We start from the raw sequence: 27,286 nt of genomic DNA on the forward strand, positions 1-27,286 counted from the left end.
AATCTGCTACGTATACAACACAGAACGTGAATACAGTTAAAATTTTCCCAAGTTGTTTCAATTTCCTTTTAATAATCAAAAAGCATGTCAAAATAAGAATTCATAAAACTGTAATTTAAAAAATAATATTTTTATTTTACAATAAAATAGTTTTTTTCAGACGTTCTGTGTTTTATGTTTTAATTTGTCTGAATTTATGATTTAATACAAATTTATTATAAAAAAAACAACAACGTGGAAATCTATTGCCCTACTTTTTGTCGTTTTCAGAACCGGTGAAAGTCATTAATATATCACTGGAGCTACCATGTGTATGAATGTTGTTTTTGCCTTCTAAAAAGATCTATATTTTAAAAGAATGTTAACATATTGTAAATGTCAGACAAGATTTTTTTTAAGCAAATATGTTGCTAGTTAATATTCTTATTCTTACTAGTCTTCACCACTGACCAGTTTGTCAGAAGATGTAAAACATAGAGATGCACCGATTGATCGGCTGGTGACCGGAATCGGCCAATTTTCACGTGATCGGCCATGACCGGCGACCGGCCGGTCAGTCTGACATCTTCCGATTTTTTTGCCGGTCAAATGCACTCGGGCGCCACATGATTAACATCGCGCTAGGGCTGCAACTAACGATTATTTTGATAATCGATTAATCGGACGATTATTTTTTCGATTAATCGATTAATCGGATAGAAATTAAATTAGATTTTTTTTTATTATAACTAAATAAAACCGTAAATCAGGGTATTTATGTGTAAAAGTGTACTTTAAAAAGTGCAAAAGCCACACATTGAGTTTTACTAATATCAATATTTGCATTGTTTTTAATGATAATTGCTGATGGCAAGTTGACAAACATGATTATTGTTAAAAAAATGATATCCAACATATTATGTTTTAACACAATTTTTGTTAAAACAAATTTACACAGACATGTTGTTCAGATGTGAATGTCTGAACTAAAAACAAACTAAAAACATCTAAAATATATAATTCATTTAATTTTTATTTAAAATTAATTATATATAAGGAATATAAGGATAAAGAATATAATATATATTATATATATAATATATAAAAGAATATAATATAAGGATAAATTGATTAAATAAATATAGAAAGACTGAAAACAATTGTGTGAATGTAGAGCCGCAGTAGATCGCGTTTGAAAAACAATTAAAACTTAGTAGACAAATGCTATAAAAAGAGAACGGAATGGAGGTAACGTTACCCAGCAAGCTAACAGACTTGAGTAAAGGACAGGAGAAATTATGCATTAGTGCACAAGCATTCGCTGAAAACCACTGAGTACAGTGACTAAAAAACAATATTTTACTGCTGCTGTTATTAACTGCCTTTGTATTTAATGCTTCACTTTGTAAACACCGTTTTAATTTAACCTATTTCTGCGGTAGCGCTATTTTAATCCATCACTTACGTTGCGAGCGAACTGATTGCACAACCTGATGCTCGAGACAAAATACAGACATCCCGGAAGTCCCGGGAGTCTCCCGCATATTGATTGCGGCTCCCTGATGCCCGCGAATTAGTTCAAACTCCCGAAATCTAGAGCGCGCAAGCAAGAGCGCGCATGCGAGACAGAAGAGACTGCTCCAAACCGTGTAGCGCGCGCTCGGCAGAGCGCCTGAGGGAGAGAGTATGGCGTTATTATCCTATCAAATGTCGAGAGCGCATTATTGTAGCGCGAAAGTACATTAATATTATGCGCGAGCGTGAATCTCTCTGCTCGCGCGCGGAATATGATGTGCCGAGCGTGAATCTCTCTGCCTTGCTCATAGAATATGCCTGCACTTAAAACGTGTTCAGTGCAATCGCGAATTGCTCCTCTTCCCCAGCTAACAATTTTAGGTTATAAGAACGTTTTCATAACGTTCCCATTAAGTTATAAAAACGTTATTTCTGAATGTTCTAGGGAATTTCAAAAAGTCCAGTTTTTTAGACGTTGTATTAACGTTATTTCTTGGTTATAAGAAAGTTCAATTCTCCCGTTATGTAAACGGGAACATTAACATATTAATGTTATTTCCTGGTTATAATAACGTTAGAACGTTCAATTCTCCCTTTATATAAACGTTGTATTAACGTTCTTGTTTGGTTATAAGAACGTTATTCAAACGTTCAATTCTCCCATTATATAAACCTTCTCTTAATGTTTTTCTAAGATAATGAAAAACGTTTCATTCAATAAAAAAACATTAAGAAATGTTTTAATAATTATTAAAACCTTTCTTAATGTTTTTTATATAACAAGGTAGCCTATATAATGGGCCTAGCCTATATGAAGAACCTAAAATTTTTAAAAAAGACCCATGAATCATGTCTATAATATGTGTAATGTAGTCCACTGAAGTCGAGTTGAATTGAACCGGGTTGAAGTGACCATATGAAATTAACATGAACATAAACTTGGACTAAACATAGAATCACCAACAATGGTACAGGGAACAAAGCTAGACAAGAGACAATGGGAACACAAGGACAAGGATTATGACCAAAAACAACCAATGACATTCACAAGTTAAAGTTAATTTAATTTATATAGCTCATTTTTACAACAATTTCCAAGTTTATGTTCATGTTAATTTCATATGGTCACTTCAACCCAAATCGGTTTATTGGAAAAAATATAGGCCTACTTGGGTTCAATTCAACTCTACTTCAGTGGACTACATTACACATATTATAGACATGATTCATGGGTCTTTTTTTATTTATTTACGTCTTAATTTTAAAATCTGAAAGTTCTTGTTTTAGGTTCTTCATATAAGCCTATTATATAGGCTACCTTGTTATGAATGAAACATTTTTCATTATCTTAGAAAAACATTAAGAGAAGGTTTATATAATGGGAGAATTGAACGTTTGAATAACTTCTTATAACCAAGCAAGAACGTTAATACAACGTTTATATAAAGGGAGAATTGAACGTTCTAACGTTATTATAACCAGGAAATAACATTAATACAACGTTTACATAACGGGAGAATTGAACGGTCTTATAACCAAGAAATAACGTTAATACAACGTCTAAAAAACTGGACTTTTTGAAATTCCCTAGAACATTCAGAAATAACGTTTTAATAACTTAATGGGAACGTTATGAAAACGTTCTTATAACCTAAAATTGTTAGCTGGGGAAGAGGAGCAATTCGCAATTGCACTGAACACGTTTTAAGTGCAGGCATATTCTCTGAGCGAGGCAGCGAGCCCACTCAGCCCAGAGAGAGAATTCTTACAAGAGAAGTGTATCTGAGAGCGCGTGCCCAGTTCCCGCGCGCGAGCAGAGAGATTCGCGCTGGGCATATCATATTCCGCGCGCGAGCAGAGGGATTCACGCTCGGCACATCATATTCCGCGCGCGAGCAGAGAGATTCACGCTCGCGCATAATATTAATGTACTTTCGCGCTACAATAATGCCCTCTCGACATTTGACAGGATAATAACGCCATAAGAGAGACCTTGCGTGTGTGTGCGTACCAGTAAACGCTCCCCGTGACGTAAGCAGACCAACTAATCGATAATGTCATTCGTTGACAACGATTTTCATAATCGATTATAATCGATTTTATCGATTAGTTGTTGCAGCCTACATCGCGCAGCATCACACATGCACATGGAACACATGTAGGAAACCTCGTGAATTACGGCCGTTTCACACCACAAGCGTGAGCAGTGCCGGTTTTTTTCGGCATGTTAATCAATGAGTGCATTCACGTTGAGAGCAGGAGCAGCAGTGAAGCGGGGTTTCGGCGCAGAGCCTATTTTTGCTGCTGCTCGTGCTCAATTAAAGTGATTTTTTAGCCTGGCTGGACATGTGGCAGACGAGAGAACAACTTTTTGCGAAATAAAACTTGCCATTGATTTACAAGTGATTGCAATAGGCCTGTGTGTGTGTGTGTGTGTGTTTTGAGAAACATCTTTATACTGCAAGGCTATTATTTTGTTTTTATTTGCTATTTATATATTATTTTATTGCTATTACCTGTTTTCATACAGAAGTTTACTTTCCTAAATAAGTAAATATATCACTTTTTTTTAGTTGAATATATGGAAGTGAAAATGGTTCGTCCATACCATAACACTGCACTTAGATATGTGAATTTCCCACAGCAGGAGTAATAATTTATATAGTTCTATTTTATTTAATTTGTTAAAAAAAAAAATCTGTGTTCTATGTAAAATGTTCTAATAAAGAAAAGATAAAAAATAAATATTTGTGTTTGCTGTAAAGTGGTTAGAAAAAATTAAATCGGAATCGGCTAAAATCGGTATCGGCAGGCTAAACTCATGAAAAATCGGAAATCGGAATCGGCCTAGAAAATTGTAATCGGTGCATCTCTAGTAAACATGTGAATGACAGCATGCGCGGAAGGTATTTTTGAATCAGATTGAAAAAAATTGTTGAATTTAAGTATTTACACACTTAAATTTTTCCTATTACACCATCACTATCATCAAACTGGTGTTTTTCAGATTGATTGAGCCATTAATCCAATTGATTGAATCCAAAAGATTGAAGCTTTTCAGATTGATTGAGCCATTAATCCAATTACTAACAGATTATTTGTTTGCATAGCAATTAAGAACCAGAAATAATTTTCATGTAACATTATTTTTCCATCTCTTTTTCATCATGGGATGTTCGAACCTTGCACCAATGCTTTTCGCTACACTTCCTGGTCCAGATCATCTGTTCAGCACATTTATTGTTGTGTGGCATCACACAGCTGAGAAGCTCGCTGGTGTTCTGTAATGCAATCACTATTTATGGCATTGAAATGTCTGAGATTCTCTCTAAATCCAATGCTGATACGTTTCAGATGCATGTTACAAGCAATTAACTCTCTATTGCTCTGCTACGCCGGTATTATCAAAATAATGGACACTTAGCAGAAACTCAACCAGCTGTTTTTCCACTGCTAATCTTTTAATGTTGAAGGGAGTCGAGGTAAAGGCATTTATTTTTCCTGGAATCATCCTTTATTTTCTTTTCATAAAGCCCTCTTATCATTAAAAGGTCCTGCAATCGTTCAGTATCCATTAAAGTGAGCATAATTGTGGGGTTGTACTAATCTTTTGAGTCTAATCTGTAGTATATCACAGAGAGGATGGTTTTTCATTGGATAAGTCTGATCCAATCAGAGAGAATGTAATGTGCAATAATAGCAGTCGGGTCCCGTGTTTTATGTCCGACTTTTGCCTCATTCAACCCTAGTGACATTGGGGTGGTGAAACTTAGAAAATGAGATGTGGAAAAACAAATCAAAGCTGGAGTGATTTGTGGAGGCCCCAAAAGAGCACTCGAATGGGATCAAATCCTGGCCTCGGTTTCAAAAAAACCTCATTATCTGTACTCCCACAAACACAAATTATCGCTCCACCCTGACATGAATTCTCTCATACACCCTTAAATCACACTTTCCTCACTCACTTTAGCTACTAAGCACCCTTATTTAGCATTTCCCAAGTCTGCATGTGTCCAGGTACATGGTTGGATTTCTTGTACCCTGTCATCCAGTTTAAGGAGTTAAAGAGACGTTCCCACAGATCGTTCCTCACCTGGGTCGTCCTCTGCTCCCTCCGACGCTTATTCTGTTGGTCGTGCAGGGACGGGTAATTAATCTCCAGGAGGAGCGTGCCAGATCGGGGCACTGCATAACAATTTGTCTTCTTCGCCGGGGAGTTGGCAAAATTTTTGCACTCCCCCCTGTTCTCTTCCTGCTGGAACGTTACACTGCGCAAGCTGTCGCTTCACCTCTCCGTCAACAAGCCAGTGTTGTGTTGTGTCATCTGAGCAGGGGTACATCAGCAGCAGGCTGCTTATCTTTTGGCCCGCCTGAGACCCTTCACTTCATTAACAGAAGGCAGTGTTGCTATGATCGTGCCCAGAGGTCAGATCCTCATGCAGTCCTCTGCGCTCTGAGATGGAAATCTACTAACTAGAGTCAAGATCTAATCTTACAAAACCTGGAATGTCATGGAGTGTTGTTTTGATTCACGCAGTTATCAACTTTCCTACCACTTTATGTATTTGAATGATTTATTATTTCTTTCTTTAAGTTTTGTACTTAGTTACGCATTCATAAAAAACTGGTGATTGTCAGACTTTAGCGAAACTAAAGAAACTCTGTTAAAATGCTCACTCTCAAGTCATTCCAAACCCAGACTTTTGTTAATTTTCAAAACGCATTAATATATTTTTACTGAAACCTGTGAGGCTTCTGTCTCTCCACTTCAAGTCAAGGTAACCACAGTTTAAAAGGTTTTGAATATCCAAAATGGTTATAAAGGCATTGTAAAACAAATCCATATGAATCAAGCGGTTTAATCCAAGTCTTGTGAAGAGATACAATCATTTAAATAAGATGAAAAGATTTAATATAGGCTTTTATTTACATAATAAACTAAGCGATTATTCGTGATTAACATGAAATCGCGCTTAAACCGATTTGGCTAATTGCAATAAAGAAATCGCAAAGGCTGGGATTTGTTTTTAAAAAAAATTATGTACAGCTTGTCAGTGACATACGGCCCTCAGTAGTAAATGCTGCTCCATCTGAAAGCACTGTGAATTTGGGTTGCTTAGGCCTATAACATGCTATTGAAAAAGGAACACGCATCAAACATCTTTCCAAACATGAGAAGCATTTATGAACCTCTTGTCCAACAAAAGACAACAATTAATAAATCAATCAAAGAGTTCCAATCTTCTGTTTATTCAGCTACAGCGATAGTATGATGCATAGGGATTTCCTGGAATGACGCGTGTTGTTGTCTACTCTGGCATGTCTGCGTGAGAGCGCCCTCTGGCGTTCAGATGGAGCAGCATTTACTACTGATCACAGAGCCATGCTGCACTGACAAGCTGCACATAAAATAATCGTAGCCTTTGCCAAATCGCGTGCGGTTTCATTTCCATTAATCGTGCTGCCCTAGTCTAAACTATGACTACGTTTGCATGTGCAACAATATTGCACACATTTATTTTCTGTTTGTTTTTGTCGATACAACAGAAGTCAATGGGTTCAAAAATCATTGAAACAGTCTTCAAAATAATCATCTTTTGTGTTTCACAGAAGAAAAAAGTCATACAGGTTTGGAAAGTCATCAAGTCAGTAGATGACAGAATTGTCATTTTTGGCTGAACTATCCCTTTGATAATGTGCAAAATAGTTGTTGTTGCTGTCTGACATTTCTTGATGAAATTGCTTAAACCCACTTCCATGTTTGAGAAGTATTAACTTTTCCGTACAAATTCCTCCTAAATTATGCCATCTGGTCAAGATTTTTTTCTTTCCTTACTCCAACAAGCTTGCAGATTGAGTTCATTTGGAGAGATCAGACAAGATTCTCGGTAACCAGCCCATGCTGGGTTAAATTTGTCTTAAGAAGGCCTGCACATTTCCTGACAGATGGACGGCATTTGGAAGGAAAAACAACTGCTCTTGCTCTGAATTTTTATAAGCTGTTGGTTGTAGGCTGGGGTCTGGTAAAATGGCCATGACTGTTGTCTGAAATTTTATGGATCTTTACAGACAGCTTCATCGTGACCTGGTATCCATCAAACCAAAACAAACTTGCAATGTTGAGTTAATGCAATTTGTGTGTTTCTTGCTCATGAACTGACACCTGTATTGTGAGACATGTGAGCCTGTAGTTGTGTTGGCATCTGTTTACGTTCTCTGATCCGGTCACACTTGTCTTTGGCGGGCCTCCAGGAAGGCTTTGCTCCACTGGCAGCGGCGGAAACGATTGGATGCCGAACCGTCTTTGTTACAAGCCTGTAGACAGCAATGCACAGAGAGGAATATAGTATCAAGTGCACTGAGCTAAGAAGGCTGCAACGTTTTTCCAGCACAGCTGCTCGACCCCCGTTCATGGTTTCTCAGCGCAGTCTTGATTGCGACAGAGCCGCGAATGCTTTAATCTGTGCATGATCCTGTAATCCAGTAGACGTGAAGTGTGCAGTTCGGTGCCGCTGCAGGTGGGCTTTGCTGACAGCCGCGCTATTGCCACAGCATCTGTAATCACCACTGATACCAGCTAAACAATCTCAGCTGTGTTTAACATCCGAGATGATAAATGAATCAACTTCATTCACCAGAGCCAGGTATAACAATGTCTCGTTAGTTGTGTTTGCTACGGCAAGCACAAGTGGTACTATTTCTCATACATGGGATTGTTTTTTTCAAAACCCCTAACTCTAAATATTTAACGTCAGCACATAACTCATTCTGCACCATTTGTGCTACAGACATGAATGAGCTGCTGTGTTTCTGAGAGATCAGTATGCAATCATTTTTGTGAACTCATTTAGGAATTTATGTAGTAAACATGTTTCCATTATAGATTTTGCATGATTACGCATGCTGACTAAAACCTGTATCCAGGTCAAGTGAGCGTATCTTTTTTTTATTTTTTAAATTGATTCACATCTTGGTGTTTCTATTCAGCACAGCAATATCTATATTATTTGCATAAAATTACATTGAGATGCACCATAACATTTTTATGTAATCTTTTGTCAACCGTGAGGGGATGCAAAATTTAATTAAAATTCAGTTTGAAATTGCTGTCAATGATTTTATACTTCATCTGGTAAAACAATTCTGAAAGTGATTCTAACGATACTGTTCCTCTGTGTCGTTATTGTTGTAGTTGTGGTGTGGACTTCCATATTCTCTTAGAATTATAATGATTATGAAAACTTTATAGTTATGGTTGTTTATTGTACTTTGTGTGAACAGGCCTTTAGGCTGCAAGGTATTAGAGGTCGACCGATTGATCATTTGCCGATTAATCGGCACCGATAAACGGTTGCTGCAGAATCGTTTTTTGGCACAAATCCATACCGCTAGTTTTACTGGGTTGCATCCGTTGCTGGAGCGACTGAGAAGGGTGCGCTGTCATTATACAGTACAAGAACGACCCGTAGAGGCAAAATAAAAACCTCGGAGTTTGTTTTAACACATGAGACTGCACGCTGCACAGAGCGGAAGACGACAGATGCGGATGAGACGGTATGTATACAGTACACTATCGTACGTGTTTTCATATCATTATTAAGTAATACATTTGTTGATGACTAGATGCTGCATTAGTGGAGAACAGCAGTGTGTTTGCCGTCGAGGCTGAGAGGACGCTAACATTAGTAGTGCCTCAAGCAGTTAAAACAATGTGACAAGAACATACGCTAGTTGACCCAAATGTTTAAAGTCAAGATTGTTACCATCTATTTGCATTAGTTTATATCCTGCTGGTCGCTTTTATGCATTTTGTTATCCAGGGAAGTGGCATAGTTAAAGCTAGTGACATGGCTAGAAGCAAACTGTGTCATCATGCAGCTGACAGAAACATAAACAAATGAGAGTATACATACAATATACATTATGTGTCTGATTTCAATGCTATGGCCTTTGTGTAGATGTTTACATTTTAAAGTTGTGTCTCTTAACATTAGTTAATGCACTATGAACTAACATGAATGATAAAGGTATAATTAACGTTCATTTTTTTTTTACATATATTTAAAAAGTACAGTACTTTTCATGTTTCAGTACTGTTTTTCAATATTTGTAATAAGGTTCTGTAGTCTTGTAGTTTTTAGTTGGTGTTTGGCACTTGCAGTCTTGATGGTCTTGTCAAAACTGGTGAGTAAATAGACTGGTTTTTCAAATATCAAGACACCGGTTTGGGCTTCCACCCGTCACTTACAGACTTGTGAGGCTGCTGTTTGTCTCTCATGTCTGAACTTGGTTTTGTGTATATGAAAGGGTGTTAAATTGAATGCATCAGTCTTTGTAAATGGAAGATTGATGAAATGTCATTAGGTCATGCTTCAGCAGAGACACTGCGTGGTTTCGGTTTCCCTTCAGGCTGTTGTTGCCTTTTATCCTTACTTACTTTGCTTTACTGTATTTATGCATCAGTGTAGTTTATTTTTGTTTGCATCAGGTCTCTTGTGCGACAGGAGACGAGGGTTATTCACGGTTAAAGAGAGCACTCAAAGGTTTACAATGTGTGCTGAAACTGATCTTACACTGTTAAAGGTAGAGTAGACAATTATTAACACTTTTTGTTATACTGGTTGGAACTCTCTCTTCACATCCTGATAGCAATCAGTAGTAGAAGTGGTCTAAATATTAAATCATGTACATATATTATCATCTGTGAAAGTCTCAGGACCAAAAAGATTTTGTCCAATCATTGTATTCGAGTAATCGGACGATAATCAATAATCAGAATATAAAATAATTAGAAATGTTTCTTAAGCAGCAAATCAGCATTATAATGATTTCTGAAGGATCATGTGACACTGAAGACTGGAGTAATGATGCTGAAAATTCAGCTTTGCATCACTGGAATAAATTACATTTTATAAAACATTAAAATAGAAAACAGTTTTTTTTAATTATAATAATATTTCACAATATTATATTAGTGTTTAATGTATTTTTTATAAAATAAATGCTGCCTTGGTGAGGATAAGAGACTTCTTTGAAAAACATTTTAAAAAATGAATTTTTTTTGAACATTTGTTAAAAATCCATTTGTTAAAAATCCTACATTGAAAGAGGGAACACAACAAAGCCATATCTTGGGATCAAAACATCAGAGAGGCTTGGTTTATTTATTTATTTATTTATTTATTGAGGCTAGTAAGTATCCACTTAGCAACAACCTAGCTGTGCCCACAGCAATGCTTATGAATCAGAACAGCTTAATACATGCATAACAACACCCTTCCAACAACTGCATCTTGTATTGCCACATATTCTAGTTATATTTGCTCCATGAAGTTGCATCATTGTTTACACATCTGTGAGACTGTGAAGAATTAAATTATCTTCAGCAAGTCTGGAAAGGCCAGCGACAAAAGCTCACATTAGTAATTTCAATCAATGTTAGAGTGCCTGAGCCATCAACAGAGCTTCTCTCCTCTTCTGCAGAAACCTTTTTTCGTAAGACGCGGATTATATGCATTATGACCCATGAGAAGTTCACAGAGCAGCACTCTGATTTCGGGTGTTGTGGCAGTCTTGTTCTCCTTAGCATTTGCTTGCTTGTATCAGCTGAGTTTAGAGGACTGTTACACCCTTCTGGCACTGAGGCAGTTTTGATTACTTTTGCGAAGGAGAGGAATTGAGTTCAGATGTCAAGAGCAGTGGCAAAATGACTGCCTTGTTTTTCTCCCCCATCCACGTTGTTTTGGTGGAGAGCCAACAAAAGGGTGCTTTGTCACGGAGAGCGGCTTTGAAACACGGAGCAGAGACAAGGGAATGGCAGTGGTTTGTTCAGCGAGTCCCTGAGCTCCAGGGATTCTGCCTTACTGGGAAAGCCCAGCAGTTGTCAGTGCTTCTCAGGGTTATCAAAGGGATCTACATGATCAAAGGTCTTTAAACCACGATTTCTATGATAATAAGAAGAAATGTTTCTTAAGCATCAAATTAGCATATTTGAATTATTTCCGAAGAATCGTGTGAATAAAATAGGGATGCACCGATATGAAAATTTTGGCCGATAACCGATAATTCTTTATATTTTCGGTTATAAGCCGATTACCGATATGTTGGCCGATAAATATAAATCCAATTTTTTTATCCAAATAATTTGAGTGCCTGATTACAAAAACAAAATGTAAGCACATGTCCCAAGCACACAATTATAATGATGTTCTCATGATTGGAATCACTTCAAAAAGGGAAATGCAGTTAAGTACAACATGTACGATGAAAGTGTGTCTTATAGGCAACATAAAATTATAATATTTCATGCAATTCAACACCATCATGGTGAACAAGTGCGCATCTGGAGTGTCTCAGCTGAAAGACATAATACATTATTTATCGGCTTTAATATATCGGACAAATTTTCTTATTGGGCAGATAAGATTAGAAATGACCATATATAGGCTGATAGTATACTGATATGGTGGCTGATATATATGTGAATGAAGACTGCTGAAACTTCAGCTTTGCCATCAAAGCTATAAATTACTTTTTAAAATATATACTACATAGAAAACAGTTATTTTAAATTGTAATAATATTTCACAATATTACTGTTTTACTGTATTTTTGAGAGATTTTTTTTTTAATTCTTAATTATTCCAAACTTTTGATCGGTAATATATACATTAACTATTAAACTGTCATTGTATGGAGTTGATTTTGTGATCTTTAGCAAAGCCTTCAACTTCATATCGCTTCAAGGGATCTCTGAGGTTGGATCATCATTGTGTCTCTACCTCTGATCTCTTCATTATCTCTATATAATTATAACTAGTGGCATCTCATGAGACCTCATGTTTATGCATATTCAAAATTGATTAGCGCTTAATTAAGTCCCCTGGTCCAAACACGTTTCAATTCACGTGATTCTGCTTCCTATAGAAAACAACTTCCACCAAGGCATCTGCATCTTAAAAAATTTAATTATACAGAATAGCTAAGTGTGTTTTTACCACTAAGGTTTTCCTTACAAACATGTGCTTCTGAATTGCTGACACACAAGCTGCTTTCATTTCCCTATCTGAATTTTTTACATGCTCGCCTTTGTTCCAGTTTTTTTTACTGAACGGCACCCAGAGGCATATCCGATATGAGGCATCAACCTCGTGTGGGTAATTTTTCTTTTCCTCTTCTTGTCTGTATTTGTTAGGATAAATGTAGGCCGAGAGGAAGGGAACAAATCCGTGCGTCTCTTTGAAGACGGCTCTGTTAGCTCGTGAAGATGACAAGCAGCATTTCTCACGATATCTTTTACTCTGTCAAGAGCTCGCTGTCCTGGGCACAGATGGTGCTGGGAAAACCGGCGGTCAGTCATTTTGCTCCCCATTGAAAGATTAGTTTAATATCTGTCTACAGGATTTGATATGAAAAAGATTTGGATAAGATTAAATTTGTGTTTGACTGTAACATCAATATGAAATATCCAAAAGCACAAAATCTTGTTCTTTTTTTTTGCTATTTGCTGAATTACCATAGGTCAGAGGTGATCACCTGATAAACCAGATCGCCGGAGTGGATAATACAGGCTCCTTTGGAAGATCAGATCCAGATGACCTGCTTACGGTCATCAGCAGGCCAGTTCCCATAATTCCTCCATGAGCCGCTGCCATTAGCTAATAGAAATGGAGGATAGTTTGTCAAGGAGGCTGTTCAACGCAACATGGAGTTCTCGTTCAGTGGACTATAACCCTGTTCGGGCGGTAATTGTTTCTCATGGGGGTGTCTGTAAAAATACATTTGCATGGCTCCTCAGTGATAAAACTGCTGCTTTCAGATGACGATTTATTCACGTTGGAGGAGCGAGCCTGGAAATGTGCTTCTCACATGGTCAGTCACATGTTTAACATTTAAATATCCTATTTAATAACAGGAAAATTCCTATGGTTTAAATGGTTTTCACTCCTGCATTTTATCTCTACAAATTATGGATGTCAACTTAAATATGTGGAAATTTGCAGAAATAAGTAATACAAACTCTTATTTGTCTAAGGAAACATCCAATCTGGCTACTTGCTTGACTAGTAAAACTGCAGTCATGCAAGTTGTAATTTATTTAAATGTATACAATAGACTAATAACGAATAATTTATTGCGTACCTGTTGCTGACATAACGGCCCATTTCAAAATGTATTTGACTTTTTTTTTTTCTTTTTTTTTTTTTTTCTTTCTTAAGAGCCCCCATTCACTCTAGTAGAGCAGTGATTAAATATTAATCTTGTATTTCTAGCATTTTTCAGAAATAAAAGCCTATTTTTAAGGATGCATCAATATGAAATTTTTTTTCTGAAACCGATAATTCTTTATATTTAAAAGCCAATAACCGATAATTCTTTATATTTGACCGCCGATATATTGGCCGATAAATCTAAATCCAAATTTGTATATCATTTTGAAGAGTCTGATTACAAAAACAAAAGTCTCACCATTAAATGACAGACTTGTGCTGCACATGTTGCACTTAACTGTATTTTCCTTTTTGAAGTGATTCCAATCATATTCCAAAACCATCATGGCGAACAGTGCGCATCTGGAGTGTCTCAGCTGAAGGAAATAATCCATTATTTATGGGCTTAATATATTGACCGAATTTTCTTACTGGGCCGATAACGATAACATTAAAAATGAACATATATCGGCCGATACTGATATGATGTCCGATATATCGTGCATCCCTTCCTATTTTTACCGCACGGTGATTGACACTGGTCAAAAATTGTTTCCAAAACCACTTTTGAATCGATCCTTTCTTATAAACTCATAGATGTGAATTTGAAAGGCAGTTAAATTACCCAGATAATTTATTAACAAATGTAATCTAAATGTAAAAATAAAGGAAATTAACATTTGACAATTAAATATTTAATATCAACGGATACAGGTAATTAAAATATTATTATTATTTTTTAATTAGATGATGATATTGATGTATCATGCATCCCTAGACTATACTCGTGTGCAAAGTCTGCTGCATATTAATATATCTATGCATATATGCATGTCTCAGAAATCCTGCTGGAACTTGTGCTCTTCAAATATGCTTTGAGAAGCTGTGGTTTGAAGTTCATGCCATCGCTGGGCAGCTAGCCTATGCATTACTGTCTGGTGTGCAATTGATTAAAATCTGTTGGGCTATTATCATCACTCCATTTAGGATGCATGAGAGAATGTAATGGAGCCAAGCATTTACTGTTACAGCTTTATTTTTCACCACCCACTAGTCAGGTGCCTGCTGTTTGTGAATGCCAGCAATGATGGCTGATTCTTGAGAGCTTTAGCCAAAGTACTTTTGGCAAAAAGATCTGTGATTCTCAAAGGCCTTTGTGGTTTATAAAAAAAGTCCAAATTGAGGGGTGATCTGTGAAAGAAATAAAAAAGCAAGCACTCGCATACCATGTTTTAGTCTGGGGAGGTTTTATTCATGGCATTCTGGAGGAGGTTCTTCAGTTGAATTCCTCTCCAGAGATGTGCACCTACCTACACAAAACCCTCCTACTGAGAAACTGTTATTGGGTGATGATAATTATTGAGCATTTTAGCCTTGATTCTCATGTGTGGGACCCAGCAGAGAATCCTTCTCGTCTTTTATTGTCTTCTACTCAGTTCATTTGAATTTATTCTACATGTTTTAAAAGCGTGGAAGCATGGTAGATGATTGAATCAAGCCAAAGAGCTAGTAAATAGGCCTATAACTTTTCTTTAACTGTTATATGTTTGCAACCAGAAGATGGAACTTATCCATGACATTCCCATAGTAGGTTTTTTTTTTTTTTAAAGCAACTTGACTTTTTAGCAGGTCCTCAACCAAAGTGCACAGTCAACACTTCACCACAATGATATTATAAATACCAACATAATAATACTTAGGTAACACTTTATTTTAACATTTCCTCTTCCTATCCTGCCACATGCAAAGCATAATGGGAAATTGAATCTTGATGCTATAGTGTTTGAATTGAGAAACACGATAGAAAGGTGTTAAATCAAAATGAATTATTAAAAAAAAGTGAACCGCATCAATGAATAATTTTTTGAGTGTATGTCCTCTATCTACTGTACATATCAAAGTGGTTAAAAAAATTAAAATCAGTTTGTTTCTTGGCTTGTTTATCCGCCTTTGATCTCTAATTAAAATTCATCTGCATGTGGTAATTCAATCTCATTGATATAATTACAAAAAATGGCTCTGGTTTTGTACAATAATCTAATCAGAAAGACGTTCCAGATGTGTTAAACAGATTGAAATTTGAAATCAACTTGAGACCTCATTTCTTTCTTTCATGGTGCATAAAAGGAAAAATTAGGTAATGTCAAGCCCCTTAAGAGTAGTCTTATATGACTTCCAAGTTTTCTACATCTGTATGATAGTTTTGTGTGAGAAATAGTAAGAGAAATGTAAGGTATTGTAAAAACATTTGTACATTTTGCACAGTTCCATGAAACACAAGTGCCACTGGCATTCACCACAGTTGGTGTCACACTTGGCAGGATGCGTCTTCACATGGCATATTTGAATAGCCTACACACTCAAATGAGAGATTATCAGCGAATAATGATTGTATTTCGGTAGAGCTGCACGATGATTACAAAAATCATAATTGCCGATTATTCCCTTGAAATTGTTATTGCGATTATGGCATATATTGCGAATATGGCATATTATAATACATGTTTACACAAAAATTTTTAACACACACACACAAGTACTGTCCCCCTTTACTTAACATACACATAAATTCTGGGGTGCCAGAATGTTGGTAAACAAACAGTTGACTGTAGCCATTGACTTTCATAGTAGGAAACAAAAATACTATGGAAGTCTAATGGCTACTGTCAACTGTCTGGTTACCAACATTCTTCAAAATATCATCTTTTCTGTTCAACAGAAGAGAGAAACTCATACAGGTTTGGAACAACTTGAGGGTGTGCGTAAACTCCACCCATAAATGTACAGCGGAGAAAATGTCTGAGACAGAGGCTGTGAGTTTTAATATCTCAAAAAAAGTTAAAATCTGCAGTGTGGGAATACTTGGGTATCCGGAAAACGAACGCGGGGTTGTCCTATTCGCGAACACAGATAAAGTTCCATTTATAACTTAAGGCCATATTATTTCCGTGTTGCTGAGGGAATTTACAATATAACGCAGATGTCATGTAAAATGCGAGATTTGATAGATGGATGAATAAATCTAAAATATAGCTGTGCAATAAATCAGATCGCTATACGAGTGTGTCGATTAATGTGTGAATGAGCAGCGTCGTTTCACCTAGTACATACTCAAGTATGTGTGACGCTCATGGTGATATATGAGGACGTGAATACATGAACATATCCAGAGCTTCTCTGAGAGAACTTAATGACCATTTCGAAATTTTATTTAAAAAAAATCATCTTTTAAATTTCTGAGGAAATAAAATACATTTCATAAGACTCTTATCTTATAATTAGCTTAAATAATAATTAATAAATTAATAATAAAAATAAGTTAAGGTTTTATGAATTCAATGCATTAGACATGTTTGTTTAAATCGGAGATTTGCAGCTTTATTTTTACTTCCATAAGTTTGTTTTTGTTTTTTTTATTAAAAAGTTTGTTTTAATAAACCATATGTTCAACCAAAAAACCCTCTGTTTTCATTAATTTAAGGGACATTGTAGCTGATGATTATAATAATTATGATTGTTTAATACCGTATGAAACCGTGATATTTTCTGAGACTGTTATCATAACGTGCAAATCTCATACCGTTACAACCCTAGTCCCAATGGCCCGGATCCGGTGTGAGAAAGTTACGGTTTAGCTGAGAGTCTGTCACTTTCAGGATATACTTTCACTACATCTTGCGTTCATTGATCATGCACATGTGTTTTATTGTATTGTTGTAAATTGCGTTATCCAGCTGGCTAATGTAGATAAGGTTTGGGTTTGAATGACTTGTTATGGTCTTGAATGAAATGAGAATAGATGGAACATAATATATATCATAATGCAGAGGTTTTCTTAGGGTGGGTTTCTTTGCATAAGGCTCAGGCAAGGTGCTGTCTCGGTGAGCTCATAAGCCACCACCTGGGTTTGGGAAAGGACCTGGAGTCGTGCCAGGGCCGCTGTGGAGAAGGCCAAGCCAGCAACGCATAGATCCAGAGCTCCTCCCGCTTCAGCTGCTGATCCAGCCAGACAGCTGTGAGCTGCATTCCTTCCCGGATTTAGGGGGTGAAAAACCATTACTTCACTGATATTTAAGATGGGTATCTTGCACTGGGGAATGATTGGACCAGCTCTGTGCAGTGACCCAAGACATAATGTTTACAAAATGTATTCATTCCTTCTGTTCACACTGCTAGGAATGAATGCGAAACGGTTATTACCACATGCTGCCGAGTAAGAGATACCTCATGAAATCGATGTTTTGGGGATTTTAGTCCATGTCTGTTTACTCCGAGGTGTGTGTTTACTCCGAGGTGTCTATGCTAGTGTACTACTACGTAAAGTTGACAAAATAAACTTGTATCAGACACATTTAAAAGGTATAGTTTTTCTCTTTCTGGAAAATGGGTAAAGAAATATTTAAATACTCATCGTGTTAATTTTATGGGATCTTTAAAAAGGACATGTTATACTTTTTTTCTATTTGTTTTGGTTTTTATTGTTGTGCTTTTTAGTTTGTGTTTTTGGCTGTGTACGAAATCGCATAGGCTACTCTCTTAAATGGGTACTTATTTTGAAAAAGTACTTTGCAACTGCTTAAAAAGTAGGCCTATATTCTATATAGTATGTGTGTAGTTAGTATTGAATGCTGCATATTACATTCACCATCTGCCATGTTGTCATTATCATGTGACCTACCAGCATCAGTAATGTCGCTTTACTCCCACTCCAAATCCTCTCCCATGGCCTCATGGGACAGTATGGTGTCCATCATATGCACACTTCAGAATCTCGCTAGAAGAATAGGTAATCAGGTACGTTTTGCCTACTCTTTTTAGTAATGAGAATTTGGACATGCTACTCTTGTCACATGCTGTTTTTCACCTACTATATAATAGGGGAAGAATGCATTTTCGGATGCAGCCTTTGTTTTAGTCTTGTTTTAGTTTTTTATTAGCCTATTGTGTCACAGTTTTTCACCAAACACAGTAGAGGTAAACAAGGTTTTTGCTATTATAAATCACTCTTTTGACTGGTTTGGCTAACCTCTCTGCAAGTTAAAGGTAGGGTAGGCAGTTTCGTTGCTGCTAGCAATCCCACCCTCCCTACAGAGCATCTCCTAAGCCACGCCTCCTCCAAAACACATGAACCCGCAGGTCGCACAGAGTCAGAGCAGATTCATCAAAGCTCATAAGAGACGCTGTTAAACCACCTAATGTCTCAAAACGCATAAAATTAAAACAATAATGAACGTAAACAACGTACGTGTACCAACAGTCTGCTGCAGATTCATTTCGGCATTGATAGTGTTGACATACAAACGCATAAGTCTGTGGATGTGAACATTAGGGATGGGCATTTTTCCAAAATATTGTATTCAAATATTTGGGCTCATAAAAATCGAATATTTGTTTATTTAAATGTCATTTAACAAGAATGATGTTATTTTTTTAAGGTTAGGGTTTTTTATGTTTTTGTCACCATTTATGAACAAGCTTAATATACACATCAAGCTTACTATATATCTTAAGGTTTTCTTTTAGTTGAAAGTATTCAAAAATATGTGTAAACTACAAAGAACAAAAAATACAAAGAACAAAAGCATTTAAGCTAAAGCAGCTCGAATGGAAAAAAACGCTAATAAAGTAGGGCTGTACAATTAATCGAATTTCTGATTACGATTACGGATGCCACGATTACGTAATCGTTCAAGGCCGCGATTACAAAAGAAAATCCACTCTGCGTGTGTGTTTCGAGCATAATTATGTTATGAGAGGCGAATCACGACTACTTCAGAAAAGTATGCACAATATGACACACCAGGCAGTGACGTAGGTGTACGCTGAAATAAAGTCTTTCACCTCAGAAAAACGGACTTTACTGTCCTGTCAGCCGTTACTGTGCTCGTAGCGCGCACTCTTCAATTGCACGCGCAAATGCAGCAGCGCGCGCTGTGTATCGCTTCACTGTATAAAGTGCAAAAGAAACTACGAGCATGCAAGGTCGTTACAATGTAAATTAGTAAGTCACGAAATACAAGTAAAATACCAATAAATCACGTGTTAGCTGAGAAGGATTTACATGCAGGTATGATTTTCATTATTCACCAGGAGCTGTTTCATTAACAGTTCTTGTTAGTATTGTGTATTTACCATGGTAACTGTCGTTTCCATAACCCAAAAATGCCACTTTATTTTCACTTTGTGTTATTTTTTTATATTATTAAATGACTGTGGTGGCTCATATCAACATTTTATTAACAAAAACTAGTTTGGGACTGCTATTTAATTGCTTTACCATAGTCCTAATGTTTTTCTAGTCTTTACTATGAGTCATACAATTTATGTGTATGGTAAGTAAAGGGGGACAGTACTTGTGTGTGTTAACAATTTTTGTGTAAACATGTATTATGATATGCCTATATATATTCAATGTAAATTGTGATAATCGTAATTAATAATCGCAATTACAATTTCAAGGGAATAATCGGCAATTATGATTTTTGTCATAATCGTGCAGCTCTTTAATAAAGCAGCTTATGGTTATCGTGTTTATATTGTTTCACGTTGATGTTGAGAAACAATAATATCCATATGCTCGAGTGACAAAACGCGCTGCGCTGACAGACTTTGCAGAGACACAAAGATAACGGTTTGCTAAGCGAAGTTTCTAAAAGCACTTTGCGTTTTCTGTTCTTAAACCTGTCTCCCTCTACGAAACTTAAAGGAAGTATTTGTCTCAACATCGTTTTTGCTATCAGAAGATATCATATCTGATCACTCGCGCTACAGCTGCGCTTACCTGCAGTTGTTAAAGGGATAGTTCACCCAAAAATGAAAATTCTGTCAGTAAATACTCATCCTCATGTTGTTCCAACCCCGTAAGACCTTCCTTCATCTTCGGAACACTAATTAAGGCTTCATTCATTTCCTTCTCTGTGGTCCTCGAGTCAGTTCACCAGTGTAAAAGGGTAGAGCTTCTGTGTTCTACGTCACACGCATCACACACATGACCAGCGTCGGCCAATAGTGAGCCTACGTGTGACGTAGCTCTACGCAATCACACTATGCTAACTGACTCGAGGCCCACAGAGAAGGAAATGAATAGTTGAAATAAAGTCGTTATTTTTGTTTGTTTTTGCGCACAAAAAGTATTCTCGTCACTTGATAAACTTAAGATTGAGCCACTGTAGTTACTTGGACTATTCTAACGATATCTTTAATAACTTTTCGGGGCTGGCAAGTTTCAATCCCTGAAGAAGCCTATGGAGGAGTGATCCAGCTCTCAGATTTAATCAAAAATATCTTAATTCGTGTTCCGAAGATGAACGAAGGTCTTACGGGGTTGGAACAACATGAGGGTGAGTAAATACTGACAGAATTTTCATTTTTGGGTGAACTATCCCTTTAATCGAGTGATGGACAGCTGTCTTTCCTCAGTCGACTGATGTTTGGATTTTAAGTTATTTCTCATTGTTGTGCATGGTGATATTATAACTCAGTTTCATTAATTAATTTGATTAAAAGTACTTCCATTTTTTTAATATAATTTTCATCTAAGTAATTCCAAACTTTGTGAGCCAGACAATGACATGTGATCAAATACAATCAACCCGCTCCACAGCGCCACCCAGTGCATTTAATTATAACTGTGAGTTAGTGCTTCGGATTTATCATGGATTCACTGGATTAATGGCCAGCAAAGCAACATAGTAAAATTTGAATAATATTTTATTTTTTGAATAATAATTACAGATTGAATGCTGACAGGCAGGTAGAACATCGAATTATTGCATTTGGACTGAATTCAATGATTGGACGAACATTTTTTTTTTTGTCCTGAGACTTCCACAGAAAATAATTTTTAAAAAATATTTAGACCACTTCTTTTATTGATTGCTATCAGGATGTGAAGACTTTCAACCAGAATAGCAAAGTGTTTATAAGAAAATTGCCTACCCTAACTTTAAATTTAGTATATGGGTGCCTGCATACCTCAGACTCTTTAAAAAAAAAAACATTCATACTCGCCTCAAACTCTGACACAAACATTTTGAATGCAAAGTATTGAGTGGTATAGAAATTGGTTGCCTCGAGTTCCTGTCAACTGTCCCTTGATCACAGAATAATGAAGCGTAATGGAAATATAGCCATGCTGTTGATGGAATATCGAAGTCATAGCCCAGGGACAATGTTTGTGACATTTTGTCAGTTTTTAAATGATTTTCTGTCTGAAGCAGAAAAGCATAAATGCCTTTTGCTGAAGGTAATGCTTCTCTGTTGTCATTGAAAAGAAAGGGCTTTAGATAACAAAACCACCCCAAAAGTTTTTGAGCAGCTGTTTAGTGAATGCTTTTTCTATAACATCTTGGCTGGCATTTGCACACGCGGGGGAGCAGGGGAAATAGCTATATTGTGGTATGTGGTTCTGTAGTGATATTCTGGCTTCAGGGATATGAACCGTGATAAAGAGCAAAGCAACTTCTGTTTTGGCAAGAGGCACAGGAAAAGAGATGACAGGCCGAAGGCATGAATTTGATAAATTTACCTTAAATGTGCAGCCATTTTAAGAAAGTTTTGTACTCCTCTTCCTGTCCTAATCTCAGTTCTATCTAAACTATATGACGACAAATCATATTTAGAAAATGGGAAGATGTTCGACGTAGTAAATTGAGTGGAATGACAAACAATAAAGATGTTAAAAAGATAAAGATGATGTCCTTAAGCCCTGAAGGCATTTTTAGAGTTGTTTTTGACAGCATAGTGACATACACAAGTAAAGACTTATAACTCCAAAACTATAAAAAGGAGAGTCAAAAGTTAGTTTGATAGAAAACGTTTTATATTTTTAGGGGGAAAAAAGTAATTAGGCTACATTTGGGCATATCTCGTGATCGATGCAACGCATTAGGTTGATTTTTTTGGACTAATTTTAATCGTGAGAATCTGCTTTAAATAACAATCGGAGCATGTTTCATAAAGTTAAAAGCGAAAACGTGACATAAATGCTGTGTCCGTATATTATTTACACTGGGTCTTCCAGGGCTTCATGTACAAAAACACACTCAAGTTTAGTCCAAGCCCAAAACAATTATGCTTTTATTCTATTCTGTGAGACCTTTCAAATATGATGCATGACTATCTGAACTGTATGATGTTTTTGACATATTACAGTGCATAGTTCAAAAAATGTATTTCATAAATTGACAACTTTTTTTTTTTATCAGCGGTTTATGACCCCAGCAAATAACTGAGGTCAACGAAAATACTTATATCATTTGAACAAAACTTTCTTATTTCTTATTTCTTTTCCCTAATAATGATAGTTATGCCAAACTAGCTACAGCAAAGTAATTATTTCTTTTTTTTTTCTGCATCATGATATTATAATCATTACTACTTTGCTGAGGTAACAGAAAATGTCAAAGCTTTCTTCAGATGGTATAGCTTCATGTAAACTTTTCTAATTCTGAACTAGGACTTTGAATGTTGTTTTGTTATTGAAATTGCCTTCAATAATACTTCATAAAGCTCATTGTTCAGCCTGTGAGGATTCAGGAAGTCGTGAGGTCCCGTAATAACCCGCAGATTTGCATTTGTCCAGAAAGCGAGCCTGCAGCAGTTGTGTGAGCCGGCGAGGAATGGCCTCAGCTGTTCAGACAGGGACCAGTGAAGTGTGAAGTTGTTATTTTTGGCTCCATTCCTTGTGCTCACCTACACTGTGTTTTGATGCTCTTTTAAAGTGGCTCTTGCCAGCCGGATATATATGGGGTCTTGGCCCCGAACAGCTGCAAGAACCATTCTTTCTGCCTGTCACTCCTCAGGACTGATGATGGCACCCGGTGCAGATTTCATGCACCTCTGATTGTAATCTGCCACTCAAGACTCTCTCTGTGCGAGGCTCTTGATTAGAGAGCGGTCATTAGAGCAGATAACGATACCCTACGCTTGAGCACTTGTGTGTCTGCATTTATGGCGTTCTACTGGATATCTTACGCCCTGCTTGGACAGGTCGCTGTTACATTAACCCTTTTGGAGCGTAGCTGTAAGAGCATGTTGGTGCGTTTGCCTATTTGCCAGTATGACAGACTGCAAGATATGACTTCTTTGTTTGTTGGAGGAACCAGTTGGCACTGATCCAGAGCTGCCACAGTGTCACTGCCAATCCCTCAGTGGTTTCAATCCAACTTCTCGGATTCAGCACTTTTCCCTTCCCGCTGCTGTAATGTGGCGTTTCTAAGATAATGTATCTTTTTAGAAATAAAATGCACATCTCCGCATTGATATTGATGTGGATTTTACTCCATTTGCGAGAGTTCCTTGTTCATGTTTTCTCCCGTCAGGGGCAACAATGCGTACTGTAGCTCATGCATGAAAGTTCAATTTAAAGAGTTTTTGCAGGCTGAGAGTTCCCTGACTGCACCGGTAGGAACCGGATAAATTGACCTGTGGTTGCCGGAGCTGTGGAGCATCAAAACAGGGCAAATTCTGCTTGAATTATTCATATAATATATCTTGCAGCACGCTGACTTGATTTTGAGGCCAGTAACTGGATTTAGATACTCCAAATGATCTCTTGATGCAGCTTCTGCAAGTTATTGAACAGTAGTGACTCAACCATTGCTGTCTTTTAGTTAGTCGGTTAATCTTCTTATACAGTATTATGGTTATTTAAAGGGATATAAAAATTGTCAACATTTAATCACCCTTATGTCGTTCCAAACCTGTATGGCCGCCTTTATTCTGTGGAACATTAAAGAAGTTATTTTTAATAATGTTAGTAACCAAAAAAAGTAAATGATGATACTTTTCATTTTTGGGTAAACTACCCTTTTAACTCCAGATTAACATGCTTTCTGTCCCACTTTTTTAATATTTTATATGTGTAACTGTACACGTATTGTTACCCAAACATTTTCAGCATGGGTCTTTTGGTTTGGCATGCTTGTTACAGATCAAATGCAGTGTTGTTTTAACCACGGAATATGCAGAACATAATTTGAAATTAAGTTGCCCATTTATGCTGGGACAATTGCATTTATATCGATATACTTTGATATACTCAGACTTTTTTGTTTAAAAACAGAGGCATTATTTGTTCTGTAAACCACTGCTTAATAAAAAAAAAGGAAAAAAAGCCATTTTATCCCCCCCTCCCCGCTTTACTCAAAACTGATCCATTACTTCAAAACCAAGGTACATACTGAACCGTAATTTTTGTGTAACGTTACAACCCATTTAATACATTTTAAATCAGTCCAGCTACTTTAATTGAATGAATCTAAGGAAGGACTGTTTTTCACAGAAAACCTGGGTGGTATACTGTCTGAAGCCCACCAGCGTGTCCCTTACATTCTCCCCTGCTTCGTCCTGTTATTGCTTTGTTAATCGATGTGCTCTGATTCATTTCGCAGGAATGCCTGCAGCGTCTCGGAAGACTCACCTGCAGATCCCGAGCTCAGGCGAGTAGAGCCACTTTTGATGAGATTCTGGGAGGACCACACTGTCAAACAGAGGTAGGAACGGAGCCGGTCAGGGTTTATTGCTTTACCAGTTGGAACGTTGTTGTGTGGCCTTGCTGTTTCTTGTAGTGTGCTTGCACCAGGTGTGTGTCTGTCAAAGGACAGAACACTGAGTAAACAGAATAGAAACAGAACAGAAAGTCCTTAAATGGTCACCTTGTTGCCGTAGTCACATATAGTCATAGTATTTACTTCTGACATGATAGTATGTGTTAATATACTATCCTAAATAGTCAAAAACTGCCTAATAGAGTCCAACAGGGATGACATATTTTTGAAAGCCAAAACCTGGAAACTAGCATTTTAGCACTTGTGTCTCCGTCTTTAACGTGGACATTAAACATCATCACACCGAACACAGTGCTCTTGCAAACTATTCTAACTCAAACTTTCAAGGAAATGTCACAGAGCTTATTTTATGTAATAATCCAAATGCCAATGGAAAAAATCTTATTGGGTTTTTGACATGGGAACAATGCTAACTTCCAGGTTGGCCTAAAAAAATACATCACTGCAGCACTCCATTGACAACTTTTATGGTGCAGTGTGTAGTTTTTAGTCTGTCATTACTTAGTCAACCTCATGTTGTTTCAAACATGACTTCCTTTCTTCTGTGGAACAAAAAAGTGGGTATTTTGAAGAATGTTTCAACTGTTTTGTACAATGAAAGTCGATGTGGTTTAAATCAACATCTGAATTGAGTTGGTCCTCTTAATATTTTAGAAAGCCTTGGTTTGCAGGTATGGTTTCTTAGATCCTCTTTATTGTTCTATTATTAAAAAGTGGCAAAAGCCCCAAAAAAAGCCTCATTCTGTCTAAAATATGTTAACACCTGAGTAGGCCTTTAGAGTCTGTAGAGCCCCATATCAAATCGGGATTGGAATTGGGATTCGTCACCATGTATAAAGCATCTCCCTTCAGGTTTCAGAGACAGAAAGGCTCATGAGTCACACTGATGGCAGGTACCAGTGTTTCTGATCTGCCAAAGATCTAGAGCTTGACTGTATCTCTCACACGGTTCACATTCCTGCCCATGGGAATGCATGAAAAATGAAACCTTGGATTCCTTAACAAATTGAAATTCTGCCAGTCTGTTGTTTTGCTGTGAGCTGTATTTGATCATTTAAAATGCCTCAAATAGTCACTAATAAAAATTGTCAGATGTTTATTATGTTGTAATTCGCATTCATGTCATATACAGCCGAGTACAGGCCTGATAATGGTGTGATGCTCACAGGCATCATTGATCTTTACATCCACCCCTCTTTTTGTTTTTCACCTTATGGAAGTGAAGGTGGAAGATGAATTATAAACTTTCATAAATAATTGAGAGCCATCGACAGAAGTGAATTATTAATAGGTGAAAAAGGCATCTCTCTTGATGCGTAGAGATGGGCTAACATGAGCACTGACATGTTATTTCCTTTCATTAAGGAAAAGCGTGATTCTGCTAGATAGAGCAACTGGAGTATTTGTGATTTTTGTGCTCTATCCTCTTATAATGTTTAAAATTATGATCTGAAATCTGATATTCCATCTCCAAAAGAAAATGAAACTGTGCTAAATGCATTAAATAGCATTAAGCATACGTACAGAGATGTATGTTTTGGCTGCATTTACACTGCAATGTTTCATTTACTTCCAATTCCATTCAGGTGATGCATGAACCGCTTTAAATGAGTTTTCCTGGACACGACCCTTCCTGACATTGGAGGAACAGCCAGATAGTGCCGCCCCCAAAGTAACGCCATTGGTTCAGCCAATGTTGAGTCAGGCTGTGTACACTTTTCAGGGGAATCAGCCTAAAAATGTCTTACTACTCATTAAACTCAAACACAAAAGTATTTTACAAAAAAATATTACACACTTTAGCTTTAAAAACATTACTGATTGTTTACATAATAATACTCTGTCAGACATTGAAGCTCCTCATTGTTGAAACTGGTCTGCACAGTGCATGTAATCGTTTCCTGTTGTCACTCTCCGGTGGGTTGTGAGAATATTGGTGTGTGCTGTGTGATTTCGTTGAGTAGCACAACTTTTTCCCTGTTTTGGGTATTTGGCTTCCTAAATGGGTTTATA

At 36.9% G+C, this 27,286-nt stretch overlaps 1 protein-coding gene across 3 annotated transcripts in view; it reads left to right on the forward strand.

Annotated features, from left to right (window-relative positions):
• Positions 1–27,286, forward strand: part of ndst1b (N-deacetylase/N-sulfotransferase (heparan glucosaminyl) 1b) — a 111,281-nt gene that overhangs the window by 11,897 nt on the left and 72,098 nt on the right. For 2 of the 3 annotated variants that reach the window (XM_077195285.1, XM_077195266.1), the window contains exon 2: positions 25,097–25,198. The gene's annotated coding sequence lies outside the window, so the exon portion shown is untranslated. Of the gene's footprint in view, positions 1–8,777; positions 9,049–25,096; positions 25,199–27,286 lie in introns of those variants that run through there. The other variant, XM_077195275.1, reaches the window with a different exon arrangement.

This window comes from Siphateles boraxobius, unplaced genomic scaffold (assembly GCF_051911475.1).
Source record: "Siphateles boraxobius isolate OS27281-9 unplaced genomic scaffold, OSU_SipBor_1 11, whole genome shotgun sequence".
Lineage (NCBI taxonomy): Eukaryota > Metazoa > Chordata > Actinopteri > Cypriniformes > Leuciscidae > Siphateles > Siphateles boraxobius.